Consider the following 10642-nt stretch of genomic DNA (forward strand, 5'->3'; position numbering starts at 1 on the left):
TATGCATATATGTTGGAAGGCAAACCAAAAATCCTGGTTTGATACAATCCAGTGGGATACAATGCACCAATACTATCCTCAGTGGATAGCCCTTTACAAAAAAAAAAAATGGTCTGCACTTCATCCAGGTCAAAGACCTCTACCCTGGACCCAAGACTGTGGCATGTTCACCTTGATTCACTCTTAGTGCATGAGTGGCAGAGACAAGATACAGAAGAAAGTCAGTGTGCCACATCACGCTGTTATAAAGCAGTCACCATGAATAACTATACCACAGCTAGACCCCACAAGACATTTTCTTACCCGCATTCTTCTGTGGGGTACTCCAATCTAACACCAGTTCCAGTAACTGTGTGTTACTGGGAGCCAGCAAAGGTCCCTCAGAGTATGGGTGCATCTCTTCTAAAGTAGGAGTTCAGCACTGCATGTTGACAAGGTGGAGAAATTGTAACATAAATGCTCGTTTGGATCCAAAAAAGAAAACATTTAAAAAATGATGTACAACTTTAATGTTTTTTTGTCAAAGAAAAGAATAAATAAAATCTTCTTGTAAAGAATTAACTAGTCTGATCCACTTCATTTTGTATCTTAAATAATAAATCTTAGACTGCAATGTTGTACCAAACACCTTAACATCGAAATCCAGTCCTTCTCACCACTGCGCATCCTCTAGGAAGTGAAAATGCTAAATTAATCTACATTATTGACTGGTCAAAGGGCTGGCTGGACCAATAATCCTGTTGATTTGTAGCACTGTGTCTTATTCATTTTTTGTATTTGGTGATTTTTCCCTTTTATTATTTAGTATTTTGTTTATTCCCTGATAACATGTGAAAACAAATTTATTAATTGTTTTTAAAATTTTGAATTCCAGGGGTGGCTAGGTGGCACAGTAGATAAAGCACTGGCCCTGGAGTCAGGAGTACCTGGGTTCAAATCCGGTCTCAGACACTTAATAATTACCTAGCTCTGTGGCCTTAGGCAAGCCACTTAACCCCATTTGCCTTGCAAAAAACCTAAAAAAAAAAATTTGAATTCCAAAGTCTTTCCCTGCCTCTTGTCCTACCCCCCTCATTGAGAAAGGTTATAAATGTATAGTCATGAAAAACATTGCCATAATAGTCATGTTGTGAAAGAAAACATAGATGACCCCCCACCCCCACCCCATCACCACCATAAGAATGAAATCTCTGAAAAATAAAGACAAAAAAAGTGTTTCAATCTATATTCATACACCATTAGTCCTTTGGAGATGGATAACATTCTTCATCATAAGTCCTTCAGAATTGTCTTAGGACATTGCTGAGAAAAGTTCATTCATTCATTCACAGATGAACACTCTACAATATTAGTTTCTTTGAACACAATTCCTTTCACATTGTATCAGCTAATATAAGTTTTCCCAGGCTTCTGAGAGTATCCTGCTCATCATTCTTATATCAGAATAGCATTCCATCATAATCACACACCACAATTTGTTCAGCCTCAGCTGATAATCATCCCCTTATTTTCCAATTTCTTACCATCAGAAAAGAGATGCTATAAATTTCCTTGTACTTAAAGGTATTTTTCCTTTTTGTTTTTCATCTCTTTTGTAATACAGACCTGGGAATAGCATTGTTAGTTCAAAGGGTATGCATTGTTTTATAGCCTTTTGGCCATAATTCCAAATTGCTCTATAGAATGGTTGAATCAATGATGATTTTCCTCTAAATAATAGTTCCCTTTACCTTGGAAGAATTTCCAGATGGCTTGGACCCCAAAGGTAAGATCAAGAAAGTGCTATTTTCAAGTGAAATCACTAAGCAGAGAGAGACCACATCTTTTTCAATTCCCTAAGAACAGGACCAAAAAGAAAAAATGAAAGAAACAAATACTTGAGTTTCTAAGACTAAAACCCATTTGATGATAAAGAGAGAGTAAGGTTTGATAACTAGACACATAATACTTTGGCTAAAATAGATGTTGCTGTACCCCAAAGAAATTCAAAGGCTTAGCTGCCAAGTCAAAGATACAGAGTTGGCACATTTTAAGGTATGACTCAGAGTAAGTCATCTCTCCCCTCCAGTAGATTTCTCCATTCTTCCTTTTTTGTTTCTATGCTCTTCTCTCACATCCATTAGCCCACTTTATTTCCATTAAGAAAGAAAAAGAAAGGCAAACAATCAGTAGGGTGCTTTCTTCTCAGGTGCAAGGATGGTCCTCAATTTTTATCCCTGTCTCTCACTAGTCTGACAGCTCCATTCATAATTAGCAACTGTAGTTTCCAACCACCACCTAAAGGAAACATTATTGATGACTACAATATTCAGGAAATGATTTCCCCCAATTTTGTCCCCTAAAATGGACTGTTCAGTCACTGTATTTCTGATAGGGGTCATGTGAAAAAATAAATGGATTGAGCAAGTTTTTTCTTCTCCCTCTAGATTGTAAGTCTACTGTTACCATGGTGAGTCACAAGCCAGTTGAAAGAGGGAAGCACAGATACAGTTCTGAGTTTCTACGGAGGCTCAGGAATTCATTACTTATGGGTAATTGCTTATGGGCAAGATATCTCTAAATCTTGATTTTGCCCTTGATTTGTTATAAACAGTTTTGTCCAAATTACAAATCCTTAAATGTGAGCTGGCATAAGTTGATTCACATCTATAAGGTAGATTTATGCCTGAATTTATATTGATTCTGTACTTATATGAGCTTATGCTTATAAAGTACTGAAATGGCATATGCTTATACTTCCAGTTAGAGAGCAAAACTCTTGAACAATGGGCAGGAGTTTAGCTTTCAGCCCTGCACAAGGGAAAGGCTTCTCCTCTTTGGCTGCCTCTGCACACTTATGCCTCAAACAAAGATACCCAGAATAATAAGGATAGCTTCAACCACAGATGTTAATGATAAATAATGTAAAATCCAGCAAATGTATTCTTTAACAGAATAATTTTGAGGGAACCACAAATGGAGGTAAGTAGGTCAAGCTCCACCTGCCCATTGTCCCTTTCTAAAGGCTTATATCTCTCTGTGTTCATGCTCCAGGGCTAACCTGGGTAGGAGTGGGAACTAGAATGTAAAAAACACAGTCTATTACACACACACACACACACACACACACACACACACACACACACACACAAACAGAGCTAATAAATTTAGATGGAGTATATCTCTCTTGGTCTAACAGAAGAGAATTGTAGGTGTGACTGACAACTCTAGTCTTGTGCTTCTCTACCACTCCCTCCTTCTTCCTCATTCCCTTGGAAATCACTATAGGGGCAATTAGATGGTTCATTGGATAGAGCACTGGCTCTGAAGTCAGGAGACTCTGAGTTCAAATCTGGCCTCAGACACTTGACACTTACTAGCTGTATGAGCTTGGTCAAGTCACTTAACCTTGATTGCCTCCCATCCTGGACAATCTCCAGCTGTCCTGATTCATATGTGGCCACTGGATCCAGATGACTCTGGAGGAGAAAGTGAGGCTGGTGCCATTGCTTAACAACCCCTCACTCAGGTCCAATTCATGTGTATATCATAGTATCACCTCCCTGATGCCATGATCTTCTTGGAGAATGAAAGAACAACAATAGCAATAACTATAGACTTCTCTTCAAAGGCTTCTCTCCTGTTAGTTTTCTCTCTTATCAATTTGAGAAGAAGTACAGATTCCTGAAAGTTTCATGGCTGACCGAGCTTTTGCATAGGATTGTTATATTGGTAAATGTTCCAAGTCAGTATTGAAGAATATCCATTTTATAAAATACTTAAGATGCCCTCCTTGCAAAGATAACAATACTCTCTTACCCTTAGCCTGAAAGAGAAGAGATGCAGAGTGAATGTTCACTTAGTAGAGTTTTATGCTTACAAAACTACCAAATAACCATAGTTTTAATTTTAATATCTTAGTTCAAAACTCCACTAAGTTTTTTTTGGAACACCTTAGGTAGAGAGCTGCAACCTTTTCCACCTATCTTCATTCTGACTGCAGTCATGCACACCTAGGCAAAAGATGTCAAACTACACATTGTCTGCCACAATAGATTAAAATGTAATCAGGAAATATTTAACAAAATAAATAAAATACATCCAACAAAGATAATTTAAATATGGGGTATTCTAAATCAATATGAGGCTTCCAAAGATCAGTCTCTCTTTATGTTAAAAACCATTATTCATGGCTAAATGAAATGTTCTAATCAATTTAATGCTTTTAGTGGTCAACTTTGATAGGGAGAGGGAGAGCAGCAGGACTGGTGAAAGAGAATTCAAAGGAATTCCACAGCAACAGAAGTCCCCTGTTTTGGAGGCAAGGCAGATACCCATCTGCTTGGGTTGAGTCAAACCTTACAACATGAGTTTCATGTCCTCTAGAGATCTTTCTCTGATAGGGGCCATGGCAAGGAAAGTTGGTGAATGTTTTCAGGTATGTAACACATAAATTACCAATAATCAAAGAATTTATGAGACAATAAAAAATATACTCATCATCAAAATTCTACTGAGTATATCCTTACTTGTCAATGATGGGCAAGACTTCCTGAAATCTAGCAGAGTCTTCATTTCATTATGATGACCACTGATTTCTTTATCCACCATCTTGCTACCATCCCATCTCTCTCCTCCTTTTACTGTCAAACTTCTAGAAGAAATGACTGTCTGGAGGTTTGTCCTTCATTCATGAAAAAGATCATGACATCTGGGAGCCGATGCCATGACATGCACATGAATTGGATTTTAGTAAGTCACTAGTCTCATTTTCTCCTCCAGAGCCATCTGGGTCCAATGGCCAGATATGAAACAGAATTGGATGACCCTGGAAGTGAGGCAATCAGGTTTAAGTGACTTGTCCAAAGTCACACAGCTAGTTAAGTGACAAATTCTGAGTTTGGATTTGACCTCCCTTGATTCTAAGGCCTCTTGATTCTCTTGATTCTAAAGCCAATGTTCTATCCACTGCACCATAGTGACAGGTCCTAGGTAGACCTGGAAGGGATAAAAACCTAGAAGCCATTCATAGTGGAAGAACTCTCAGGTAGAAGACATGTTCTATGCATCTTCAGAAGGGAGACTAGAACCATTAATGGGGAAATGTTATGATCAAGATGGAATTTAGTAGAATAAAAGGGAGAACTTATTGGCAGCCTGACCACAAATATATGTAGAGCAATCTAAAACCAAAATAATCTCACCATACTTTCTTCTCAGACTATAGCTAAAATATTGTGCCTAATTCTGAATTATACATATTAAAAGGGACATTGTGAGTTCAAATATGGTCTCAGTCATTTGCTGTCTGGATAATCCTGAGGAAGTAACTTAATCTTGGTCTGCTTCACTCTCCTCATTTATAAAATGGGGATAATAGCACCTCTTAGGTTTGCTGTGAAGATAAAATATAACATAAAATGTGATAATAAAACAATAATGTAAATGTGGTAATATAGGGCTTTGCAAACCTTAAACCAAACCACCAAATTCATGATTGCTAATATTATAATTATTAATATTATATTCATTGCTGTTATTGCTGTTATTTTGGGCCTGGTCATGAAAAGATTGGTGGAGAAAGGAAATCATGATCACTGTCTTCAAACTTTTGAAGGTTTAACATGAAGAGTGATTTGATTTGTTCAGAGAGAACAGAAGTCAAAGAAATAGGAAAAAATTATAGAAAAGCAGATTTCAACATATATGTGTGGTGTGTATGTTTGTCTTTTTTTTTTCAGGTTTTTGCAAGGCAAATGGGGTTAAGTGGCTTGCCCAAGGCCACACAGCTAGGTAATTATTAAGTATCTGAGACCGGATTTGAACCCAGGTACTCCCGACTCCAAGGCCGGTGCTTTATCCACTACACCACCTAGCCACCCCTGTGTGTTTGTCTTTAAAAATATATATACATATATGTGGATTCCTAAAATATATAGGTTCCTAAAATAGCAAGCATTCCCCAAAATTATAGACTCCCTTAAAAAAAGCAATGAATTAGCTCTCTATCACTGCCTCTCAAGAAGAGAGTGGATTTTCAGGGATATAATATATGACTCATATTTCATATCAAAATTCAAATAAACAATTTTAGTGATCCTTTCCAAAGGATCATTTCCAGAGGGGAGAAAGATCATTTTGCTTTGCTCTCCTCATTCAAACTCCATTTGTGATACTGGGTTCATATGTGAACCCAGTTTTGACAAGCTTGAGAACATTCAGAGGGTGGGGAGATATGAGATTGAAAAACCTAGAGAACATGCCATCTAAAGATTGGTTAAAGGAAAATTGAAAAAAAATGTTTGGCATGAAGAAATTATGATGCTAGTGTGGGAAACATGAGAGTTGTCTCCACAAATCTTTACAAAATATATGAAAGGTTCTTAAACAGAAAAATTTGACTTCTTATTCTTGTCCCCAGAGACTGATAGAAACAAGTTGTAGAGATGAAAACTTGGACTAAATGTAAAAAAAACAAAAAGCAATTCCTAACAATTAAAATTCGCCCAAAATAGAATGAGTTGCCCTGGGAAGATGATATTCTATCAATAAATCAATCAAACATTTATTAAGTGCCAGATACTGGTGGTGGGAATACAAAAACTTAGAGTGAAATAATCTCTACTTTCAAGGTGAATATATTCAAATAATCCTGGAAGCCTTTATGCAGAAGCTGGGTAATCAGAAATATAAGCTTTCAACCTGGGAGATTCTCTAAAAAAGATTCCTGCTCAAGGACAGTTTAGACTCAATGACCTCTTATATCTGACTCAATGATTCTGTAATTTTATGTCCTAATAATAGGAGCTGAATAAACACAAAATTGATGGATTTGAGAAATAATTATTCCCCATCACTGGAGATCTTGAGGGAGAAATTAAATGACAGCTTACCAGGGACATTTGAAATAATTTATGCAAATAGGAAAGGATTTGGGCGAGACAACCTATAAGACCCCTTCTAAAACTGAATTGCTATGAATTCACAATTTTAGTTTATATTCATTGCCTTCATTTTCTCACCATCCACCCCAATCCCTGAAATCTGGCTCCTGTCTTCCCCATGTGACTAAAATTGTTCATTCAATGACCACCAACAAACCCTTATTTCCAAATCCAGTTGTCTGTTTATTGACTTTCCTATTTCTCTTTATGTCACCACAATCTCCTTAGTCACCTATGACTCAAGACTAAGTACAACTTTTAACTCCTCTTCTCCCTACACATTTCATCTAAGTTCTGTCACTTTTGACTCTAAATAATTTCTCCCTTTCTATTTTTTCATGTCTTCCCACTGGCACCACCCTTATTGTTTCTTTTACCTCTCATTTGGGACCTCTTTGATTGGTTCCTCCCTTCAAACCCAGTCCAGCAAAAGCTGTATTCCCTTGCCTTACTATTATGTTTGACAAATAGTAATTGCTGTAAAAGCACATTAGCATTCATTCTATTATTCATTCAGTCATAGATCATGATTTATAGGAAACAACAGAGACAACAGTTACATCTTGCCCCTATGTTAAAAAAAAAGTGTATTCATGGCTGAATAGTGTCTGGTAGACAGCAATCCTTTCACGTTCAGAATGTATCCTCTACAAATGCGATGCCTTTCAAAGATAAGAGATAAATTCTTAACTAAAGTAAATAGACAACTCTGAAAGAATAGACAATTTCATTTACACATAATTGAAAAGCACATGCACAAACAAAATCAACACATCTAGAATAAGAGGGGAAAAGGAAAATATTTCTATCAAATTTCTCAAATGAGGATTTGTGTGTGTGTGTGTGTGTGTTTGTGTGTGTGTATGTGTGTGTGTGTAAACACACATTATATATAGTCGTGGATATAGATGTATATGTTTACATACTCAACAGAAATATGTAAAATCAAAACTAATTGCCCTAAAAATATGGAATCAGGAAATGAACTGTGTTCAATAGAATAACTGAAAACTTTTAATGACCAAATTGAAAATGCTCTAAATCATTAATGATAAGATAAATGTAAATCAAAATAAACCTGAGGTTTCTTTCACTTCATATCACAAAATAGGCAAAAAAAAATTAAATTAAATTAAAAGTAGGAATGATCAGTGTAGGAGAGATTGAGGAAAGACAGTTAACATATTGGTGTAGCTGTGAATTAAGACAATAATTCCAAGCAATTTGGAAATATACAAATTAAGTTACTAAAATGCACATACTATTTGACACAGAAATTCTATGAGTATATGCCCTAAAGAGATCACAGATAAAAAGAAAAGCTTCATATATGCAAAATATTTTAAAGTAGCAGTCTTTGTGACTGCAAGGAACTGGAATTATAAGAAATGTCCATCAATTGGAAAAAGACTAAACATATTTTGGTGAACGAATATAACAAAATACTTCTTTGCTGTCAAGAAACAATAAATATGATGAAGCAAGAAAAGACACGAACTGATGCAACTCTATGTAAAAATGGTCAAGAAAACAATTTACATGGCTATAACAATAGAAATGGAAAGAATAATCACCACAAAATAATAAAAAAAATGAGTGCTGCAAAATTATAATGAAGAAGTTTGGCTGCAAAGATGAGCTATAAGAAGACACCTCCCACTTTGCAGAGGTGTGGACAGAACATTATATGTGTTGTTATATTTTTCTCAAAATTTTGATTATTTTTATTGGTTGTTTTCTTTTTCTTTAAGAAAAATATCTTTGGGAGTAAAATGATATAGAGGACATTTAGTTGCTGTAATAACAAAAATATCAATAAAAATTGTTGTTTTAAAAATACAGATTGTAGGCTGCATTCATTTAGTTCAATTCAACTAAATAAACATTTAGTAAAATTTTCCAGGGTTCTGTGTTAAGTGCTAAGGAGCAAAAAATGAAAAATGACACAGTCCTACCCTCAAGGAACTTACAGTCTAATCTGGGGTTGAGGGGAAAAGATGAGACAGAGAATAAATAGCTTTGTTACAATAAAGAATGTGATGGGGAAAAAGAGAGTCAGTCAGCATTCAATATTCAACATACATTTACCAATTACCTACTACTACATAGAATTCACAGAGCTAGCCTCTATAAATATGAAGATAAAATCAAAACAGTGCCTGACTTCAAGGAGATAAATTTCTATATACATAGATAAGTATAAGATAATTTAAAAAGGAAAAAAGTACTCATAACTGGGATGATCAGGGAGAAGGTAGTACTTGAAGCAAAACTCTATAAAAATTTTGGAGATATCTAATGTCCAGACAAAGAAATATGGTAAAAGAGCCGAGGACGCTGACCTGAGCGCTAAAGGATCTAAAATCTCTTCCCTAGTTGCTGCCTTCATTCTAGGTCTGCAGATGGGAAACTCTGTATGAAAGTGGCTTGAACACATGCAGAGTTGAAAGAAGTTGAGAAGTGATAGCAAAGGAGATGGAACTTCACCAATCTTCCTTAGCAGAGTTGCTTCTTATGAATGATTTAACCAGAGTCCTCCAACCCACGAAAAGGAAAAGTTCTACTGTTAACAATTTTACAGAGTAGGATAAAAAAATAAAGCAAAGAGAATGAGAAAATCACCAGCAAAGAAAACTAATAAAATGAATATATTTATACATATACATAGATACACATTTACAAATACAATATATGTATGCTTGTAAAAATGCATACACACACAAACCTTTGCTTAAAAGATAAAAATTCCAAAAGAGAATAATTTCACAATACCTACAAATAGAACCCCAGAAAAGAAAGTAGATTGGTCACAATAACTTTGAGAGTGACTGAAAGACAATACAAGAATTGAAGGAATTAGAGTTCTCAGTGGGAACAAAAAAAAACATAAGGACAATAAACATAACAAAAAGCAAGCCAGAAAGCATTCATTAAGTTTTTACTATACACCAAGTACTACAAGAAGCACTAGGAATACAAATATGAATTTAAAAAAACATAAAACAGATGCAGGAGAAACTCAAGAATGCTATGTACATACTTTTTTTCTTTTTTAGATTTTTGCAAGGCAATGGGGTTAAGTGGCTTGCCAAAGGCCACACAGCTAGGTAATTATTAAGTGTCTGAGATCAGATTTGAACCCAGTACTCCTGACTCCAAAGCCGGTGATTTATCCACTGCGCCACCTAGCCGCCCCTATGTACATACTTTCAAAAAGTTCAAAAGAAACAGAACCCAAAAATTCAGTGATACTATAGGAAATATTAAAACAAAGTTAAAAAAGCAAAATGGGAAATACATTTAACACATCTATCATTAAAAACAAATGAGCCTGAAAACAAAGTAAAGAGAAATAATTTTAAAACAATTGAGTTCTCGGAAAGTCATCATGAAACAAACAAACAAACAAACAAAAAAAAAACCTATGGATGCCATTTGTTAAGAAGCAATTAAAGGAAATTTCCCAGTTGTATTTGGATCAGATAGAAAAGTTTAACTAAATAAAGTCCACAGGTCACCACTATAAAAATCCAAAGTACTCAGAAATTTGACCATATTTCAGAGCTTCTAGGTCAAAGGGAAAAACTACGAGAGAGAGAGAGAGAGAGAGAGAGAGAGAGAGAGAGAGAGAGAGAGAGAGAGAGAGAGAGATTATGGAAAATGATGTAACAAAAGGCAAAGGAAAATGGCCTACAATGAAGAATAACATCCCACAAAAT

The sequence above is a fragment of the Macrotis lagotis genome, chromosome 2, assembly GCF_037893015.1.
Source record: "Macrotis lagotis isolate mMagLag1 chromosome 2, bilby.v1.9.chrom.fasta, whole genome shotgun sequence".
NCBI classification, from domain to species: domain Eukaryota; kingdom Metazoa; phylum Chordata; class Mammalia; order Peramelemorphia; family Peramelidae; genus Macrotis; species Macrotis lagotis.